The sequence below is a fragment of the Hylobates moloch genome, unplaced genomic scaffold (assembly GCF_009828535.3).
Source record: "Hylobates moloch isolate HMO894 unplaced genomic scaffold, HMol_V3 SCAFFOLD_14, whole genome shotgun sequence".
Taxonomy (NCBI): Eukaryota; Metazoa; Chordata; class Mammalia; order Primates; family Hylobatidae; genus Hylobates; species Hylobates moloch.
Window position 1 is genome coordinate 52,674,494 of NW_026652289.1, and position 20,687 is coordinate 52,695,180.

A 20,687-nucleotide genomic window follows, 5' to 3' on the forward strand; every position below is an offset into this window, starting at 1 on the left:
GTATGTGTATCTGTGCTTGATGCATAAAAAGTAACATTGCGCCCCTTGGAGGCAGCATCGCCCCGGTGGAGAAGCCTGTCCTAGGGCCATGGTTCCCAGTTACCGGGTGGGTTAAGCGGAGCCACTGAGCAATGTGGATGCACCCACAGATATTGTCCGTGGTTAAAAAAAAAAAGTCCTCACACATAATGGGCACAACTCTTTCTAATTAATGTTTGCAAGGGCTGCTGTGAATACGGCCATTTAAGCAGCTTCTGGATTAATAGTAGCTTATTATCGTTTGTCTTCTCCGCCAATTCTTGCTAAAAATATAGCCATTTTCCTATAGGGTGTTGCCATTTTTATGTTAAAATATTTGAAAAGATGGGAAACCCTTGTTTCTAGGACACAGAGTTTCAGAATGGCTTTTGGCTCTGCAGATAGGCTTGATTTCTGATTCTTGTACCTCTTCTAAAGGGTTTTTATTTGATTAGGTCCAGTTGGCCTCCCAGGAATGTCCTTTGTCTTTTCTTCCTACCGTAGCTTTTTTAGTATGGATATAATGGAAATGGTAGAGTTGAAGGACTTCAAAACCACCTCTTGGAATTGCCCCACAGTCTTGGATTATACCTTCCCTGGATTATACGGGAATATCTATACAGGGGGTATCTACTTCTGGCAAACTGAGAAAAAAAATGTAAAATTTCTTCAGATCCTCCTTCGCCTTTCAGCATTTCCTACTCAACTCTAATCTCTAATGGTGGAATTTCAGAGGAAGAAACACTTGGAGATGATACTTGTAGAAGCTACCTGGGTTGCCAAAGGATTTTTCTACATTTCTAGACGGAAGAAATGTGGAGTAGAAAAGAGAAAGTGGAGATGGGTTAAGAAAAATTAATGGAGGATGCATGGGAGGGGAGCTATAGATTTCTGACAGTCGGTGACATCATTTTAACTAGGTACACTTTCTTTAGAAAAAGCTTTGGCATAGCTTGCCCAAATTGTTATCCACTCCATTTTCCACCTTAGTAGAACGCTACTTAAGATTTGATTGAAACTATTGAGAAGCATCCAGTTATAACGCTAATTAACTCTCAGAGTACGACAAGTATTTTGAAACTTGCTGAGAGAAATTTGAAGACCACTTCAAATTTCTACCAGGAATCTTTGTATCCTTATAAAATTTTTTTGAATTCGGGTTCATGCTACTTCACGGGAACATTTTTTTCTACAATGGCTCTTTATAATATAATAGCCATTGTAGAAAATATTTATATTTATAAATATATATTTATAATATAATTGCCATTGTATTGAAAATTACATGCTAATAACGTTTACCTATGTCTTTTAAGTGTTCTGGGTTTTTTCCTTTTCTGAGTAATCCGAGTTAATGGAAATTGTAGGTGCAACCATTTCATGGTGTAGCGTGAAGTCAAAAATCCCAAAACATGTATAATTTGTCAACTTTATGCTGCCCCCTGGTGATGTCTTACTTCACAGCACCTCCCCAAACTAAAATCTCCCTTTGATAAATTTTTTAGGGTATTGAAAACTTAAATCAAGTGTGGACGAGATGCCATTCTGCATTCTTCAAACTGGGCCTTCTCTTGTTTTCAAATACCCTGAGGCCTAACACCGGAGGAGGATTAGCCCTTGAGGCTGATTAGTCTAGAGGAACTGTGAAGATCTGCCACAGATCTCGCTTTCACTTGGAGCATTATTCTTGAACTTAACTGGCTTACAAGACTCACTTGGGAACACTTGCTTAAAATCAGATTCTGTGAGTCATAAATTCAGCTGATTAGAAAAAAAAAATCGGATTCTGGAGCCTCCTTTCAAACACCTTGAAATCTAATATCAGGGGGTTGACTTGTGATTTTTTTAACCGCCCCAGGTGATTCTTATTGACAGGAAAGGGTGGGGGAATCCTAGAGCTATAAATAGTACAGGTGCTGCTTCAGTACCCTGCAGGTGACTAATGAGAGGGAATTTTGTGAGTAAAGGAGCTTAGTAGCAACAGGAAAGTATAAGAGCTGTAAAGCAGAAGTGGAACTGTGGGTTTAAGCTTGGTATATCACTTTCTTGCCGGACATACCTGTTTGTTTCTAACGTGGCTGTAGTTGGCATTCTATCCCATACCAAGATACCTTTTGAGGTAAGTCAGATTTTCTTTTAGTTAAAAAGACTGCCTTTTCAAGAGTACCAGGATCATATAAATGGAAAATTTGTACATGTATGTAGCTGCAAGTTTATGGGAGGATAGATTAGAGATGACGTTGATCCTGTGAATGTCTGAAAAAGATTGGTAGCAGAGTTAAAGCTTTTGTTCTCTTGAGATAGTTGCTTCTGAAAATAGAACAAGTGAATCTGATGCCATGTGATTTGTGAAAATTTGAATAATGCCCGAAGTCCTTAAATTGTTAATGTGATATAAATGTTAATATTTTGAAAGCTCTTCTAAATGTTATAATATAACCTCACTTATTTGGAATGTACAGGTAGGAAGCCAATCTGAGTTGGTAAAATCCTGAAAAATGGAATATATGTGACTTTGTGTGGTATTTATTTTAAATTTGAGTACATACAATATCTAAGTCGTTTTTTATTTTTTAATTTTATTTTTATTTTTATTTATTTATTTATTTTTTTGAGACTGAGTTTCGCTCTTGTTGCCCAGGCTGGAGTGCAATGGCACAATCTCGGCTCACTGCAATCTCCGCCTCCCAGGTTCAAGCAATTCTCCTGCATCAGCCTGCCTGAGTAGCTGGGATTACAGGCATGCGCCAACACACCCAGCTAATTTTGTATTTTTTTTTCTTTAGGTAGAGATGGGGTTTCTCCATGTTGGTCAAGCTGGTCTCGAACTCCTGACTTGAGGTGATCTGCCTGCCTCGGCCTCCCAAAGGGTTGGGATTACAGGCATGAGCCACTGCGCCTGGCTGCTAAGTCGTTTTTTTTTTTGTTTGTTTGTTTGTTTGTTTTATTTAAATCCTGCTGCGATGGCTTTAGCAAATAAATATGATTAGGAACTAGCGACATTCATGTGGATGCAGTCTGTGTGGATACAATACGAAGCACAATACCATGGACTCAGTAGGCTCTCAATAAAAATTAATTGTAAAGTTTTCTCCTAAGTAGGTTAAGAATACTTAATGCAGCAAGCCCATCTTCAAAGATAGTACTTAGAGCAGATTTTACCTTGAATGGCATACCAAGAGTGGGGCAATAAGAACAGTAGATCTTGAGTATGGACAGTAGTAATTCTCATTTTCTGTAGAGAATTTAAACTACAATAAACCCACTAAAAGACTGTTTTTTATTTCCAGTAATTTTTATGTACCAGTAATTCTAAACCGTGTCAATAATAAAATAGTCCTCCATGAAAAATCTCTCATGGATCTGGATTTTAAACAATTTCTGTAGTCTGTGTTAAGTTTTAGTATATGAATTTAAACTTCAAATCAGCACATTTTAATTATTTTTTAATAAACAGTATATCCTACATGGAAATTAATTTAAAGAACTCCCACTCATACAATTGTCCTTCAATAAACATGGACTCAGCTGTTGTATATATTTCCAAGTAAACTCATAAAAGTTCAGGGTAATTCAAGATTTAAGGCACAGTTCATGTTCGCAACCCTGGTGGTCCATATTCCTGCATTTAAACAGTAGATTCTTTGTAAACAATGGTAGCACAGTGATTATAAGGATGAAGAAACAGTACTTGATTACTTCAACATTGTTCTATGTGACCACTTAGAGTTTTTGTTTATAAAATTTAAGAGTGAAACATAGTGCAAACTTTGAGGTATAATATTTTTGTTTCATGGAATTATCCTCTTGAATAATTTTTTTTGAGACAGGGCTTTGCTCTGTTGCCCAGGTTGGAGTGCAGTGGCACAATCTGGGCTCACTGTGGCCTCCGCCTCCCCTGTTCAAGCAATTCTCCTGCCTCAGCCTCCCGAGTAGCTGGGACTACAGGCGCCCGGCACCATGCCTGGCTAATTTTTGTATTTTTTTCAGTAGAGACAGGGTTTCACCATGTTGGCCAGGCTGGTCTCCAACTCCTGACTTCAAGTGATCTACCCACCTCAGCCTCCCAAAGTGCTGGAATTATAGGCATGAGCCCCCATGCCCGGCCCCCTCTTGAATAACTGAATTCAAATAATACATTTAACTTTGAACCTTTTTCTTTTTTCATTGTTAATAGTTGCTTCAAAACTAAAAAAGAGATCAAGAAAATAAGAGGTGTAATGTTATTTAGTACTGCAAACAAACCAGTACATTGGCATATGTTTTTTATTTTTTGAAAATGTTAATTTCATTACAATTTCCTTTTTTGTACTATAATACTTTATTTTCTATTGGTATATAAGTGGAGTTGAATAAAAGACAATTTCCACTGTCACTTTCCTATTGTTTCATTTCATGATTATTGCTGAAAGATAATTTTATCACATAGAGGAAGGGGTAATAAAAAAATGATCCCTCTGACCTGAGGTCCGGAGTTTGAGACCAGCCTGGCCCAACATTGCAAAACTCTGTCTCTATTAAAAATACAAAAATTAGCTGAGCATGGTGGTGGGTGCCTGTAATCCCAGCTACTTAGGAGGCTGAGGCCAGAGAATCGCTTGAACCTGGGAGGCAGAGGTTGCAGTGAGCCGAGATCATGCCACTGCACTCTAGCCTGGGCAATAAGAGCGGAATTCCATCTCAAAAAAACAAACAAAACAAAACAAAAATAATCCCTCTGTCTGGGTGCAGTGACTCATACCTGTAATCCTAGCACTTTGGGAGGCTGAGGCGGGCAGATTGCTTGAGCTCAGGAGTTCAAGATCAGACTGGGCAACATGGTGAAACCCCTTCTCCACCAAAAATATTTTAAGAATTAGCCAGATGTGATGGTGTGCACTTGTGGTCCCAGCTGCTCGGGAGGCTGAGGTGGGAGGATGGCTTGAGCCTGGGAGGCAGAGTTTGCGGTAAGCCAAGGTTGCACCACCACACTCCAGCTTGGGTGACAGTGTGACACCCCGTCTCAAAAAAAGAAAAAAATCCCTCTGGAGGTCAGATGTTCTAAGTATATAAATGGGCCCAAATGATCACCAAGTGAGTGGTATTCAGTTTTTGAGTGAGTTCAGTTATGTGTTTAATATTTGGAATTTTGCATGTAGTCTATGAAGAACCATTCCTTTGGCTACACAATTCATGTGCCAAAATGGAATATCAGCGAGTGCATATACATGTATTGAAAACACAAAAATGATCCACTATTCCAATTGTGGTATAATTAGGCTATTTTAAAACCTAGCAAGTACAGGCCGGGTGCAGTGGCTTACGCCTGTAATCCCAGATCACTTGAGGTCAGGAGTTTGAGACCAGCCTGGCCAACATGATGAAACCCTGTCTCTACTAAAAATACAAAAATTAGCCGGGCGTGGTAGTATACGCTGGTAGTCCCAGCTACTCAGGAGGCTGAGACAGGAGAATTGCTTGAACCAGGAGGCGGAGGTTGCAGTGAGCCAAGATTGTGCCACTGCACTCCTGGCTGGGCGACAGAGCAAGACTCTGTCTCAAAAAATAAAAAATAAATAAAAATAAAACCATCAAGTACATATCCATGTATTTATTGATAGAATCCTAGTAATTGCTGACATTTATGGAATACTTGCCATATGTCAGACACCATTCTATGTGCTTTATATATACTAATTTATTTTTTTCATAGCAGTCCCATTAGAGAGTTATAGTTATTAATGTCATTTTACAGATGAAGAAACTGAGACACAGAGGGATTAAGTAGCCTGCTCAAGATCACACAGCTAGTAAGGAACCGAGATTCAAACTTGGGCAGTGTGATTCAGAGACTTTAAATTCAACGCTGGTGCCTCACTGCCTCACGTATGTACACAAAGTTGTGCCTGAATAAGTTTGAGGAATCATTAAGTAGTAGGAAAAACATTCTGGATTCCAGAGTTCCAGCTCCAGTTCATTCCGTAACTTTGAGTAAGGGAAATAAATCAAAGTCTCTAATTTAGATAGACTTGTACTTACTTCATCTAGAACTTCTCTAAGTTTTTTTCTAACTCTAAATTTTTATGATTTTATGATTCTATGATTATTTTTACATAAAGGAGAAAATTTGTCTTTTTACTTTCTCACAGACTAAAAGTGAATCAGAAAAATAACCAGCATCAAATTTGAAGGTAGATAAATTTTTGATGTTTTGTAGTTACAAAAATATACTATTCTTAAACCTTTTATGTTCGTTATTTGTATGACTGCAGAAAGCCCATAAACTTCTGAATACTTGATTGTAGCATTCTAACTATTGACTGGAATACAAATTCGTATTATTAATATATGCCACTTTGATATAATTAAGGTAATCTGAGTTATTGCCTTGATCTTAGTGCCATATAAAGTAAAAGCTCTTTGGGAAAATTAACTTTCTAAGTGGAAGAAAAATCATATACTACTTTTTTTCCTCTTCTTTCCCACAAAGACTACCACCTTATTAAAATGACAAGACATATTAGGCTTCTGTCTGTGATAATAGGTGTCACATTTTTTTCTTGGGGAACACAAAACATAAAAAGTAGCTTTCATAATAAAAGAAATGTAATTCCTTGTCCTTACAAAATCCCTGTTTGCATAGTATGAAGTGGCTCCTCACTACCATCTGATCCTTTCATAAAATTCTATTTCCCTCTTAACCCAACTCCTAGCCTTTTATTTGGAAATAGTAATGATAGTTTTTCTGGGACTTAAAAAGTTGTGAAAGTGGGAAAAATTAAACATGTCAAAAAAGCAAAACTTCTGCTTCTTACTAAAAAGTCCTTTGAGGTATCACTAAGTAAAAGAAAAACATTCATTTGAAATTTGCATATATATTCCACTTTCCTTCTCTTTGTGTATTACTAAAATTGTTATATAAATATTCTGTTCTTGCTTATTTCTTTATAGTGGCCACAAATTCTATTAAAGCAGAAGAAATAGTGGTGAACCATAAAAGAGAACCAGTTTCCTCTCTGTTCTGCAATTTAGAGGAAAAATTTTCATCCAAGGACAGATCAGGTAAGTATTCATTCTTTTTAATGTTTTGGGGCTATATATGTAGCTATAATTTGTTAATTATAATCCTAGATCATTGGTTTGATTTAACTAAGAGACAATAAGGTAGTCTCTGCAATATGGAAAATTCTGTAATTTTTAATTTTATGGGTTTCAATTCTGTTTGAGAAGACTGTATGTATAGAAGTATGTTCAATTAGGCCGGGCACGGTGGCTCACGCCTGTAATCCCAGCACTTTGGGAGGCCGAGGTGGGCAGATCACGAGGTCAGGAGATCAAGACCATCCTGGCTAACATGGTGAAACCCCGTCTCTACTAAAAATACAAAAAATATATATATATATCCAGGCGTGGTGGCGGGCGCCTGTAGTCCCAGCTGCTCTGGAGGCTGAGGCAGGAGAATGGCATGAACCTGGGAGGCGGAGCTTGCAGTGAGCCGAGATCGCGCCACTGCACTCCAGCCTGGGCGACAGAGCGAGACTCCCGTCTCAAGAAAAAAAAAAAAAAAAAAAAAAAGAAGATTGTTCAATTATATGTTAACTATTTATTTAGAAAAGTAGAAACAACAAAGTGCTGTTGCTGGTTAAGTTTAAGTCTGGTCTTTGTGATTTAAAAATAACATGAATAGAATTCAAGTTTTAGGCTGAGCACAGTGACTCACGCCTATAATCCGAGCACTTTGGGAAGCTGAGGCGAGAGGATCGCTTGAGCCTAGGTGTTCCAGACCAGCCTGGGCAACAGAGTGAGAGCCCGTCTCTATAAAAAAATAAATAAAAATAGGTAGGCGTGGTGGCACGCACCTGTGGTCCCGGCTACTTGGTAGGTTAAGGTGGGAGGATAGCGTGAGCCCAGGAGTTCGAGGCTGCAGTGAGCTATGATCAAACCATTGTGCCACAGTCTGGGTGACAGACTGAGACCCCGTATCTTTAAAAAAAAAAAAATTAGTTTTGGAGAACAGGAGTCTGGAGAAAAGTCCAAGTTGTTGAGCTTAGAAAAATGAAGGCTCGGCCAGGCACGGTGGCTCACGCCTGTAATCCCAGCACTTTGGGAGGCCAAGGCGGGCGGATCAGGAGGTCAGGAGTTCAAGACCAGCCTGGCCAACATGGTGAAACCCCGTCTCTACTAAAATACAACAACAAAAAAATTAGCCGAGCGTGGTGGTGAGTGCCCATAATCCCAGCTACTTGGGAGGCTGAGGGAGGAGAATTGCTTGAACCTGGGAGGCGGAGGTTGCAGTGAACCAAGATTGTGCTATTGTACTCCAGCCAGGGCAATAGAGTGAGACTCCATTTCAAAAAAAAAAAATAAAGGCTCAGGGTGACAATAATGCTTTTCCAGTAGATGAGATGCTGTCATACTGAGGATGGTGCCTGTTCTTTTCTAACCTCTACAAAGGAAAAACAGCAGGAAAAAATAGATTACGAAAATCAAAGATTTTGAAATTAAGAATATTTGAGGTTGTAGTTATTTACTTTGGGAAATTGTAGAATCCTCTTTCTAGAAGATCTTCCAAGTAGTGAACATCTGCTGAGAAAAGCTTATCTACCGCTTATACACCCATCATTAGGTCTTCTAACCTTATGATGCTATGGTTTACTTTGAAACGCAGACGGTTATTTATGTCTAAGGCTAACATGATATATTTCTAATGATAGAATAGGTAAACTTATAGAACTTTAAGACTATGGAGAATGATAGTTATTTTAGGAGCATAGAAATAGTCATATGTCTTATCCAATTTATTCCATTCTTGGCCGTGTGACCATCATTAACATATATAATTTTTCTTGGCTCTTGTAATACTCTCCAAGTACATATATGTTACCATTGACAGAAATGGAATTGTGGACTCTTAATGTATCATCTCTATCAAGACTAGAGAGAAGGATAAGAGGACAGATTTAAAGAACAGTGTGTTCAAGTGGGATTAAGAATAGTTCTCCGAAATGGTGGATAGGGTGGAGAGTTCAAGCAATGAGAAATAGGCTACAGTATGGGTAATCTGAAAATGGCATGTGGGAGCAAGGAAAGGGCTGTTGTTCTTTCTGCTGAGTCAGAGAAAGAGGAGAAATTAAGGGAAGTAAGTGGTTATATTGGAAAAGGCACCTTGTAATCTAAAAGAGAACCAGCTTTTTATTAAAGTGAACTGCACAGAAGTGAAAAATAAATTTAGGATACAAAGGGTTTGTCCTCAAAGAAATAGACTTTCCAGTAGACATTTTTGATGAATAGGGCAGAAGGGGAAGAATGACTGAGATGTTGAAGAATTGGGTGTAGAGTGAATGTGGTTAGGAGGGTTTGAGAGTGAGGATGGGAGGCTCAGAGGTAAAAGGAAAAAGAGGCTTGTGCATATGGGGTGAGCAAATAAAATGGAAATGAAAGAAGCATTTGAGTAGGAGAAAAAATAGACACAAGTTGAGGGAAAATTAGGAACTTTAAGATAATATTTCTTTGTAAGCAAGGAGATGTTAAGGATGACCAGTTATGTATACTGAGGAAATATACTCAGGAAAATGGTCAGTGTGTGTGTGTGTGTGTGTGTGTGTGTGTGTATGTGTGTTGCAGGTGGAAGGGGATGATAATTACCCCAGGCCTGAGAAGAGCACACACATATGAAAAGCAACTAGGCTGATTGACCCTCTTATTTCAGAGAAGTTTTCCTGGAACAATGTTGACAGACATATCCTATTTTGATTTTTTTTTTTTTTCTTTTCTGAGACGGAGTATTGCTCTGTCCCCCAGGCTGGAGTACAGTGGCGTGATCTCAGCTCACTGCACCTCCACCTCCTGAGTTCAAGCCATTCTCCTGCCTCAGCCTCCTGAGTAGCTGGGACCACAGGCATGCACCACCACGCCCGGCTAATTTTTGTATTTTTAGTAGAGATGGGGTTTTACCATGTTAGCCAGGCTGGTCTCGAACTCCTGACCTCAGGTGATCCACCCACCTCGGCCTCCCAAAGTGCTGAGATTACGGGCATGAACCACCACACCTGGCCTCTATTTGGATATTGATTGTAGACTGAGTTTCTAGGCTTCAAGGGCATAGGAAATCTTTAGAAAAACCAAGGTATGTATGAGAGGCAGCGCTTAGGGTAGTGAGGGTGGGGAGCACTGTGATTTTTTTCTCCTTTACATTTCTTTACAGAGCTATAGCATTTTCTAGAGACATGCATAATTCAAGACTATTTCTGGCAGCAAAGAATGGAAAGTTTGGTATTGCCATGTGGCAGTAGCTTAAGAGTTTATAAATCACATTCACCAGCTAGCTTTTCTTTTTTTTTTTTGAGTCAGAGTCTTGTTTTGTTGCCCAGGCTGGAGTATAGTGGCCTGATCTCAGCTTGCTGCAACCTCTGCCTCCTGGGTTCAAGTGATTCTCATGCCCCAGCCTCCCAAATAGCTAGAATTACAGGCATGCACCACCACACCTGGCTAATTTTGGTATTTTTAGTAGAGATGGGGTTTTACCACATTGGCTAGGCTAGTCTCAAACTCCTGGCCTCAAGTGATCTGCCTGCCTCAGCCTCCCAAAGTGCTGGGATTATAGGCATGAGCTACCATGCCCAGCCTCCAACCAGCTTTTGAAACTTTTTTTTTTTTTTTTTTTTTTGAGACAGGGTTTCTCTTGTCACCCAGGAGTACAGTGACAAGATCATAGCTCACCACAGCCTCGAACTCCTGGGCTCCAGGGATCCTCCCACCTCAGCTTCTGGAGTAGCTGGGACTACAGGCCTGTGCCATCACAGTCAGCTAATTAAAAAACATTTTTTTTGGACACATGGTCTTACTATGTTGCCCAGGCTGGTCTTGAACTCCTGAGCTCAGGTGATCCTCCCACCTCAGCCTCCCAAGTAGCTGGGATTGTAGTTGCAGGCCATTGCGTCTGGCTGAAACTTTAATTCTTTTTTTTTTTTTTTTTTTTTTTTTTGAGACGGAGTCTCGCTCTGTCACCCAGGCTGGAGTGCAGTGGCGCAATCTCGGCTCACTGCAAGCTCCGCCTCCCAGGTTCATGCCATTCTCCTGCCTCAGCCGCCCGAGTAGCTGGGACTACAGGCGCCTGCCACCACGCCTGGCTAATTTTTTGTATTTTTTAGTAGAGACGGGGTTTCACCATGTTAGCCAGGATGGCCTCGATCTCCTGACTTCGTGATCTGCCCACCTTGGCCTCCCAAAGTGCTGGGATTACAAGCGTGAGCCACCGCGCCCGGCGAAACTTTAATTCTTGATGAATTATTAATTTGGGGAATTTGTGTTATTTCATATTTAGCATATAAAGTGAATATTATTAAATCATTTTACATTTGCAGACACTGCAGCCATACACTATTTTTTTCACTTTTTTTGAGGTAAAATATACATATAAAATTTACCATCTTTACCACTTTTAAGTATACAGTTTAGTGGTAATAAATACATTTATATTCCTTTTTTCACCCTTTATCCTTCCCTCTCCTCTATCCTTAATGGCCTTTGGTAACCACCATTCTACTCTCTGTCTTCATGAGATTCACTGTTTTTTAGCTTCTATATATGAGTGAGAACATGATATTTGTCTTCCTGTGCTTAGTTTATTTTGCTTGACGTAATTGGCCTCCAGATTCATCTATGTTGCTGCAAATGACAGGATTTTATTCTTTTTTATGGATGAATAATACTCCAGTGTGTACGTATATCCTATTTTCTTTATTCATCCATTGATAGGCACTTAGGATGATTTCATATTTTGGCTATTGCTAATAGTGCTGCAATATACACGGGAGTGCAGATAGCCCTTTGATATATTGATTTCCTTTCTTTTGGTTGTAGACTCAGTAGTGGAATTGCTGGATCAGATGGTAGATCTATTTTTAGGCTTTTGAGAAGCCATCATACTGTTCTGCATAGAGGCTGTACTAATTTACATTCCCACCAACACTATATGAGGGCTTTCCCTTCTCTACATCCTTACCAGTATCTATTATTAGATGATATTTCATTGTGGTTTTGATTTGCATTTCTCTGATTAGTCATATTGAGTGTTTTTTTTAATACACATGTTGACCATTTGTATGTCTTCTTTTGAGAAATGTCTGTTCAAGTCTTTTGCCCATTTAAAAATCAGATTATATCTTTTTTTTTTTTGCTATTGAGTTGTTTGAGCTCCATATATATTCTGGTTATTAATTCTTTGTTAGATGGATAGTTTGCAAATATAGTCTTCCATTCTGTGGACTGTCTCTTCAATTTGTTGATTGTTTCCTTGTGCAGAAGCTTTTTAGCTTGATGTAATCCCATTTGTCTAGTTTTGCTTTGGTTGCCTTTGAGGTCTTACCCCAAAAATCTTTACCCAGACCAATGTCATGGAACATCTCTCCAATGTTTTCTTCTGTAGTTTCATAGTTTCAGCATTAAATATTTGTCTTTAATCTATTTTGATTTGATTTTTGTGTATGGTGACAGCTGGGGGTCTAGTTTAATTCTTCCACATCTGGTAACCTTTCTCCATTGTATGTTCATGGCACCTTGTTCAAGGAAGATTTGGCAATAAATGTGTGGATTTACATCTGGATTCTCTATTCTGTTCCATTGGTCTATGTGTCTGTTTTTATGCCAGTACCATGCTGTTTTGGTTACCATAGCTTTGTAGTAAATGAAGTCAGGTAGTGTGATGCCTTCAGCTTTGTTCTTTTTGCTCAGGATTGCTTTGTCTATTCCAAGTCTTTGGTAGTTCCATATAAATTTAAGAATTTTTTTTCCTATTTTTATAAAGAATGCCGTTCACATTTTGATAGAGATTGCGTTGAATCTGTAAATTGCTTTGGGTAGTTTTATCATTTTAACAATAATTCTTCCAATTAATGAGTATGGAATATCTTTCCTTTTTTGTGTGTGTCCTCTTGAATTTCTTTCATCAGAGTTTCATAGTTTTGCTTGTATAGATCTTTCACTTCTTTAGTTAGATTGATTCCTAGGTATTTTATATATTTTTGTAGTTATTATAAATGAAATTGCTTTATTTTTAATTTTTGTGAGAACATAGTAGGTATATATATTTATGGGTTACATGAGATATTTTGATACATGCATGCAGTGCATAATCACATCAGGGTAATGGGGTATCCATCCCCTCAAGCATTTATCCTGTGTGTTACAAACAACCCAATTATACTCAGTTATTTTAAAATGTACAATTACATTATTTTTTACTGTAGTCACCCTGTTGTGCTAGCAAATACTAGGTCTTATTGATCCTTTCTAACTAATTTGGATCCATTAACCATCCCCACTTCCCCCAACCAGCCCCCTGCTCCACCCTTCCCAGCCTCTGGTAACCATCTTTCCACACTCTACCTCCCTTAGTTAAATTGTTTTAATTTTTAGCTCCCACAAATAAGTGAGAAGATGCGAAGTTTGTTTTTCTGTGCCTGGCTTATTTCACTTAACAGTGACCTCCAGTTCCATCCATGTTGTTGCAAATGATAGGATCTCGTTCTTTTTTTATGGCTGAATAGTACTCCATTGTATGTATGTACTAAATTTTCTTTATCTGTTCATCTGTTGATGGATGCTTAGGTTGCTTCCAAATCTTAGCTCTTGGGAATAGTGCTGCAGTAAACATGGGAGTGTAGATATCTCTTCGATGTACTGACTTCCTTTCTTTTGGGTGTATATCTCAGAGAGCAATTGCTGGGTCATGTGGTAGCTCTATTTTTAGTTTTTTGAGGAACCTCCAAACTGTTCTCCATAGTGGTTCCCACCAACAGTATGTGAGTATTTCCCTTTCTCCATATCTCCTCCAGCATTTGTTAAAGTCTGACTTTTGGATAAAAGCCATTTTAACTGGTGTAAGATGATATGTCATTGTAGTTTTATTTGCATTTCTCTGATGATCAATTATGTTGAGCACTTTTTCATATGCCTGTATGCCATTTGTATGTCTTTTGAGAAATGTCTGTTCAGATCTTCTGTCCGTTTTAATACCAGATTATTAGGGTTTTTTTCCTATAGAGTTGTTTGAACTCCTTATATATTCTGGTTATAATCCCTTGTCAGATGGGCAGTTTGCAAATATTTTCTCCATTCTGTGGGTTGTTTCTTTTTTGATTATTTCCTTTGCTGTGGAGAAGCCTTTTGCTGATTGTTTCCTTTGCTGTGTAGAAAGCTTTTAACTTGATAGGATCCCATTTGTCCATTTTGGCTTTGGCTGCCTGTGCTTGTGGGGTATTACTCAAGAAATCTTTTTTTTTTTTTTTTTTTTTTTGAGACGGAGCCTTGCTCTGTCGCCCAGGCTGGAGTGCAGTGGTATGATCTCGGCTCACTGCAAGCTCCGTCTTCTAGGTTCATGCCATTCTCCTGCCTCAGCCTCCCAAGTAGCTGGGACTACAGGTGCCCGCCACTATGCCCAGCTAATTTTTTGTATTTTTAGTAGAGACAGGGTTTCACCGTGTTAGCCTGGATGATCTTGATCTCCTGACCCCATGATCCACCCACCTTGGCCTCCCAAAGTGCTGGGATTACAGGCGTGAGCCACCGCGCCCGGCCTACTCAAGAAATCTTTGCCCACTCCAATGTCCTAGAGAGTTTCCCCAATTTTTTTTAGTAGTTTCATAGTTTGATATCTTAGAATTAAGCCTGTAATCCTATTTTGATTTGGGTTTTTGTATATGGTGAGAGATAGGGGTCGAGTTTCATTCTTCTGCATATGGATATCCAGTTTTCCCAGCACCATTTATTGAAGAGACTGTCCTTTCCCTTCTTGGCACCTTTGTCAAAAATGAGTTCATGTATGGATTTATTTCTGGGTCCTGTGTTCTGTTCCATTAGTCTATGTATCTATTTTTATGCCAGTACCATGCTGTTTTGGTTACAATAGGTCTGTAGTGTAATTTGAAGTCAGGTAATGTGATTTATTCAGTTTTGTTCTTTTTGCTTAGCATAGCTTTGGCTATTCTGGGTCTTTTCTGGTTCCGTATAAATTTTAGGATTGTTTCTTCTATTTCTGTGAAGAATGTCATTGGTATTTTGATAGAGATTGCATTGTATCTGTAGATTGTTTTGGGTAGTGTGGACATTTTAACAATATTGAATCTTCCAATCTATGAACATGAAATACCATTCCATTTTTTGTGTCTTTTTCAATTTCTTGCATTGGTATAGTTTTCATTTTAGAAAGCTTTCACTTCTTTGATTCAGTGAATTCCTTGATACTTTATTTTATTTATAGCTATTTTAAATGGGATTACTTTCTTGATTTTGTTTTCAGATTGTTCACTTTTGGCATATAGAAATGCTACTAATGTTTGTTTGTTGATTTTGTATCCTATAACTTTGCTGAATTGGTTTAACAGTTCTAAATTTTTTGATGAAGTCTTTAGGTTTTTCCAAGTATAAAATCATAATAATCTGCAAACAATGATAATTTGATTTCTTCCTTTCCAATTTGAATGCCCTTTATTTCTTTCTCTTGTCCGATTGCTCTAGGTAGGACTTCCAATACCATGTTGAATAACAGTGGTGAAAGTGGGCATCCTTGTCATCTTCCGGATCTTAGAAGAAAGACTCAGTTTTTCCACATTCAGTATGATACTAGCTATGGGTCTGTCATATATAGCTTTTATTATGTTGAATTATGTTCCTTCTATACCCAGTTCTTTGAGAGTTTTTATCACAATGAAATGTTGAATTTTATCAGACGCTTTTTCAGCATCAATTGAAATAATCATATGATTTTTGTCCTTCATTCTTTTGATATGATGTATCACATTGATTTGTGTATGTTGAACCATCCTTGCATCCATGGGATAAATTTCACTTGGTCATGACAAATGATATTTTTAGTGTGTTCTTGAATTTGGTTTGCTAGTATTGTGTTGAAGATTTTTGCATCAGTGTTAACCAGGGCTATTTGCCTGTAGCTTTTTTTTAAATGTGTTTTTATCTGGTTTTGATATCAGGGTAATACTGACCTTGTGGAATGAGCTTGGAACTATTCCCTCCTCCTCTCTTTTTCAGAATAATTTGAGTAGTATTGGTATTAGTTCTTTTTAAAATGTTTGATAAAATTCAGCAGTGAAGTCATTGGTCTCAGGCTTTCCTTTGTTGGGAGACTTTTTAATATGGCTTCGATCTTATTAGTTATTAGTCTGTTTAGGTTTTGGATTTCTTCATGGTTGAATCTTGGTAGGTTGTATATGTCTAGGGATTTATCCATTTCTTCTTGGCTTTTCAATTTATTGGCATGTAGTTGCTCATAGTAGGCTCTAATGATCCTTTGAATTTCTGTAGTATTGGTTGTAATGTCTCCTTTTTCACCTCTGATTTTATTTATTTGTGTCTCCTCTCCTTTTTTCTTAGTCTGGCTAAAAGTTTATCAATTTTGTTTATCTTTTCAAAAAACCAACTTTTTATTTCATTGATCTTTTGTATTTTATTCATTTCAATTTTATCTCTGCTCTTTATTCTTCTACTGATTTTTGGGTTTGGTTTGCTTTTGCGTTTCTGTTTCTTTTAGATGCTTCATTAGGTTGTTTATTTGATGTTTTCCTACTTTTTAAATGTAGGTGCTTATAGCTATAAACTTCTCTCTCGGTATTGCTTTTGCTGTATCCCATAGGTTTTGGCATGCTGTGTTTCCGTTATCATTTGTTTCAATTAATGTTTCAGTTTCCTTTTTAATTTCTTCATTGACCCACTGGTCATTCTGGAGCATATTGTTTAATTTCTATGTGTTTGTATAGTTTCCAAAATCCCTCTCATTATTGATTTCTAGTTTTATTCCATTGTGGTCAGAAAAGATGTTTGATATTATTTCAATTTTTAAAAATATTTTAAGACTTGTTTTTTGACCTAACATATGGTCTATCCTTGAGAATGACCCATGTGCTGAGGAAAACATTGTGTATTCTGTAGCTGTTGGATTAAATGTTCTATAAGTATCTATTTGGTCCATGTGGTCTATAGTACAGATTAAGTCTGATGTTTCTTTGTTTATTTTCTGTCTGGAAGATCTGTCCAATGCTTAAAGTGGGGTATTGAATCTCCAGCTATTATCATATCGGAGTTTATCTCTTTCTTTAGCTCAAATATTTGCTCTATATATCCGGGTGCTGTAGGGTTGGGTGCATATATATTTAAAATTGTTATATTCTCTTGCTGAATTGACCCCTTCATTATTATATAACGACCTTCTTTGTCTCTTCTTAAAAGTTTTTGTCATGGTATCTATTTTGTCTGATATAAGTATAGCACTCCTCTTTTTTGGTTTCTGTTGGTATGAAATATCTTTTTCTGTCTCTTTATTTTCAATCTATGTGTATCATTATAGGTAAAGTGTGTTTCTTGTAGGCAACAGATCATTGGGACTTGTGTTTTTTTTGGGGGGGGGGCGTTTGTTTGTTTGTTTTCTTATCCATTCAGCCACCCTGTCTTTTGATTGAAGAGTCTAGTCCACTTACATTAAAGGTTACTATTGATTGGCAAGGACTTACTCTTGCCATTTTATTTGTTTTCTGGTTGTCTTGTGGTCTTCTCTTCCTTTTTTCCTTCCTTCCTGTTTTCCTTTTAGTGAAGGTGATTTTCTCTGGTGGTATGATTTAATTTCTTTCTTTTTATTTTTTGTGTATCTGTTGTATGTTTTTTGATTTGAGATTACCATAAAGCTTACAAATACTATCTTATAACCCATTATTTTAAGATGATTACAACTTAACACTGCTTGCATAGACAAACTAACAAGCAAAAAGAAAACTAATAAAAACTTTAACTTCATCCTCTTGCTTTTTGTGTTTCTATTTATATCTTACAGTACTGTCTATGTTTTGAAAAGTTGTTGTAGTTATTATTATCATTATTATTTGAGACAGAGTCTCACTTTGTCACCCAGGCCAGAGTGCAGTGGCACAGTCTCAGCTCACTTCAACCTCTGCCTCCTGGGTTCAAACGATTTTCCTGCCTTAGCCTCCCTAGTAGCTGGGATTATAGGCATGCATGACCACAGCTGGATAATTTTTATATTTTTAGGAGAGACAGGGCTTTGCCATGTTGGCCAGGCTGGTCTCTAACTCCTGACCTCAAATGATCTGTGATCTGCCTGCCTTGGCTTCCCAAGGTGCTGGGATAACAGGTGTGAACCACCATGCCGGGTCCATAGTTATTATTTTTGATTGGTTCATAATTTAATCTTTCTATTTAAGATAAGAGTAGTTTACACACCACAGTTCAGTGTTATAAAAGTCTCTGTTTTCTGTGTACTTACTATTGATAGTGAGTTTTGTACTTTCAGATGATGTCTTATTGCTCATTAACATCCTTTTATTTTTCTTTTCTTCATCCTTACTTCTGATAGAAGTACTCCCTTTAGCATTTCTTGTAGGACAGGTCTGATGTTGATGAAATCCCTTAGCTTTTGCTTGTCTGGGAGAATCTTTATTTCTCCTTCATGTTTGAAGGATATTTTTGCTGGATAATATTATACTATTCTAGGGTAAACTGTTTTTAACCTTCAGCACTTTAAATAAATCATGCCACTCTCTCCTGCCCTGTAAGTTTTCCACTGAAAAGTCTGCTGCTAGACATATTGGAGGTCCATCGTATGTTATTTGTTTCTTTTCTCTTGCTGCTTTTAGGATCCTTTCTTTATCCTTAACCTTTGGGAGTTTGATTGTTAAATTCCTTGAGGTAGTCTTCTTAGGGTTAAATCTGCTTGCCTTCTCTCTCTCTCTCTTTTTTTTTTTTTTTTTTTTGGCAGGGTGGCGGGTACAGAGTCTTGCTTTGTTGCCCAGGCTGGGGTGCAGTGGTGCAATCTTGGCTCACCTCAACCTCTGTCTCCCGGGTTCAAATGATTCTCATGCCTCAGCCTCTCAAGCAGCTGAGAGCACAGGTGTGTGCCACCACACCCAGCTAATTTTGTATTTGAGACAGGGTTTCACCATGTTGGCCAGGCTAGTCTCAAACTCTTGGCCTCAAATGGTCCACCTTTGGGAGGCCTTAGCCCCCCAAAGTGCTGGGATTACAGGTGTTAGCCACTGCACCCAGCCAGCCTTTTTGTACTTGGTTATTTATATCTTTTTCTAGGTTTGTGAATTTCTTATTATCCCTTTGAATAAAGTTTCTACCCCTCTCTCTATCTTCTCTTTAAGGCCAATAACTCTTAGATTTGCCCTTTTGAGGCTATTTTCTAGATAATGTAGGTGTGCTTCATTCTTTATTTTGCTTTAATCTCTAACTGTATTTTCAAATAGCCTGTCTTCAAGCTTACGAATTCTGTCTTCTGCTTGATCAATTCTACTATTAACAGTCTCTGATGCATTATTCAATATGTCAATTGCATTTTTCACCTTCAGAATTTCTACTTATTCTTTTCAATTATTTTAATCTCTTTGTTAAATTTATCTGATAGAATTCTGCATTCCTTCTCTGTGTTATCTTGAATTTCTTTGAGTTTCCTTAAAACAGCAATTTTGAATTCTCTGTCTGAAAGGTCATGTATTTCTGTTTCTTCAGGATTGGCCTCGCACCTTATTTAGTTCATTTGGTGAGGGTATGTTTTCCTGGATGGTCTTGATGCTTGTGGATATTTGCTGGTATCTGGGCATTGAAGAGTTAGGTATTCATTGCAGTATTCTCCGTCTAGGCTTGTTTGTATCCACCTGTCTTGGGAAGGTTTTCCAGGTATTCAAAAGGACTTTGAGTGTTGTGATCTAAGATCTAAGCCATATCTGCATTATGGGGTACCTCAAGCCCAGTAATGCTGTGGTTCTTGCAGACTTGTAGAAACCATCTTGGTGATATTGGATAAATCTGGAAGAATTCTCTGGTTTACCAGGCAGAGATTCTTATTCTCTTCCCTTACTTTCTCCCAAACAAATGGAGTTTCTCTGTGCTGAGCCACCTCTGGCTGGGAGTAGGGTGACACAAACACCCCTATAGCCACCACCAGTGGGACTGTGCTGGGTTAGACCTGAAACCAGCACAGCACTGGGTCTTGCCCAAGGCCTGCTGTAACCAGTACCTGGCTGCCACTTATGTTCATTCAAAGCCCTAGGGCTCTACAGTCAGCATCTAGTGAAGCCAACCAGGCTTGTGTCCTTCCCTTCAGGGAGGCAAGTTCCTGCAGGCCCTGGGCCGGTCCAGAGATGCCGTCTGGGAGCTAAGGACTGGAGTCAAAAACCTCAGAAGTCTACCTGGTGTTGTGGCTGAGTGGGCTTTCAAACCATGAAAAACAGTTCTCAGTTTTCCCTCCCCTTTTCACAGGCAGAGGACCCTCACCTTATAGTCACTACCACCCAAGGCCCACAGGGAGTACTGCCAGGCTACCACCAATGTTCACTTAAGGCCTGAGGGCTCTTCAGTTAGCTTGTGGTGAATGCTACCAGGCCTGGGATTCACTCTTCAGGGAAGTGGGGTCCCCTCTGGCCCAGGCCATGTCCAGAAATGCCATCCAAGAGCCAAGGCCTGGAATCAGGGACCCCAAGAGCTTGATTGGTGCTATACCACATTGTGGTAGAGCTTGTACTTAAGATGCAAGACAAAGTCTCCACTTTTTCCTCTGCTTTTCTCAAGCAGAAGGAATCTCTTACCATAGCCACCACAGGTGGGAATGTGCTGGGTCTCACCTGAAGCCAGTGTGTCTCCAAGTCTCACCTAAGGCTCATGCC

At 38.5% G+C, this 20,687-nt stretch overlaps 1 protein-coding gene across 17 annotated transcripts in view; it reads left to right on the top strand.

Annotated features, from left to right (window-relative positions):
* NRG4 (neuregulin 4) overlaps positions 1–20,687 on the top strand; it is a 147,840-nt gene that overhangs the window by 712 nt on the left and 126,441 nt on the right. For 12 of the 17 annotated variants that reach the window (XR_009209561.1, XR_009209559.1, XR_009209557.1 and 9 more), the window contains exons 2-4: positions 5,753–5,883; positions 6,147–6,188; positions 6,949–7,059. The gene's annotated coding sequence lies outside the window, so the exon portion shown is untranslated. The other 5 variants (XM_058427150.1, XM_058427151.1, XM_058427152.1 and 2 more) reach the window with 5 other exon arrangements.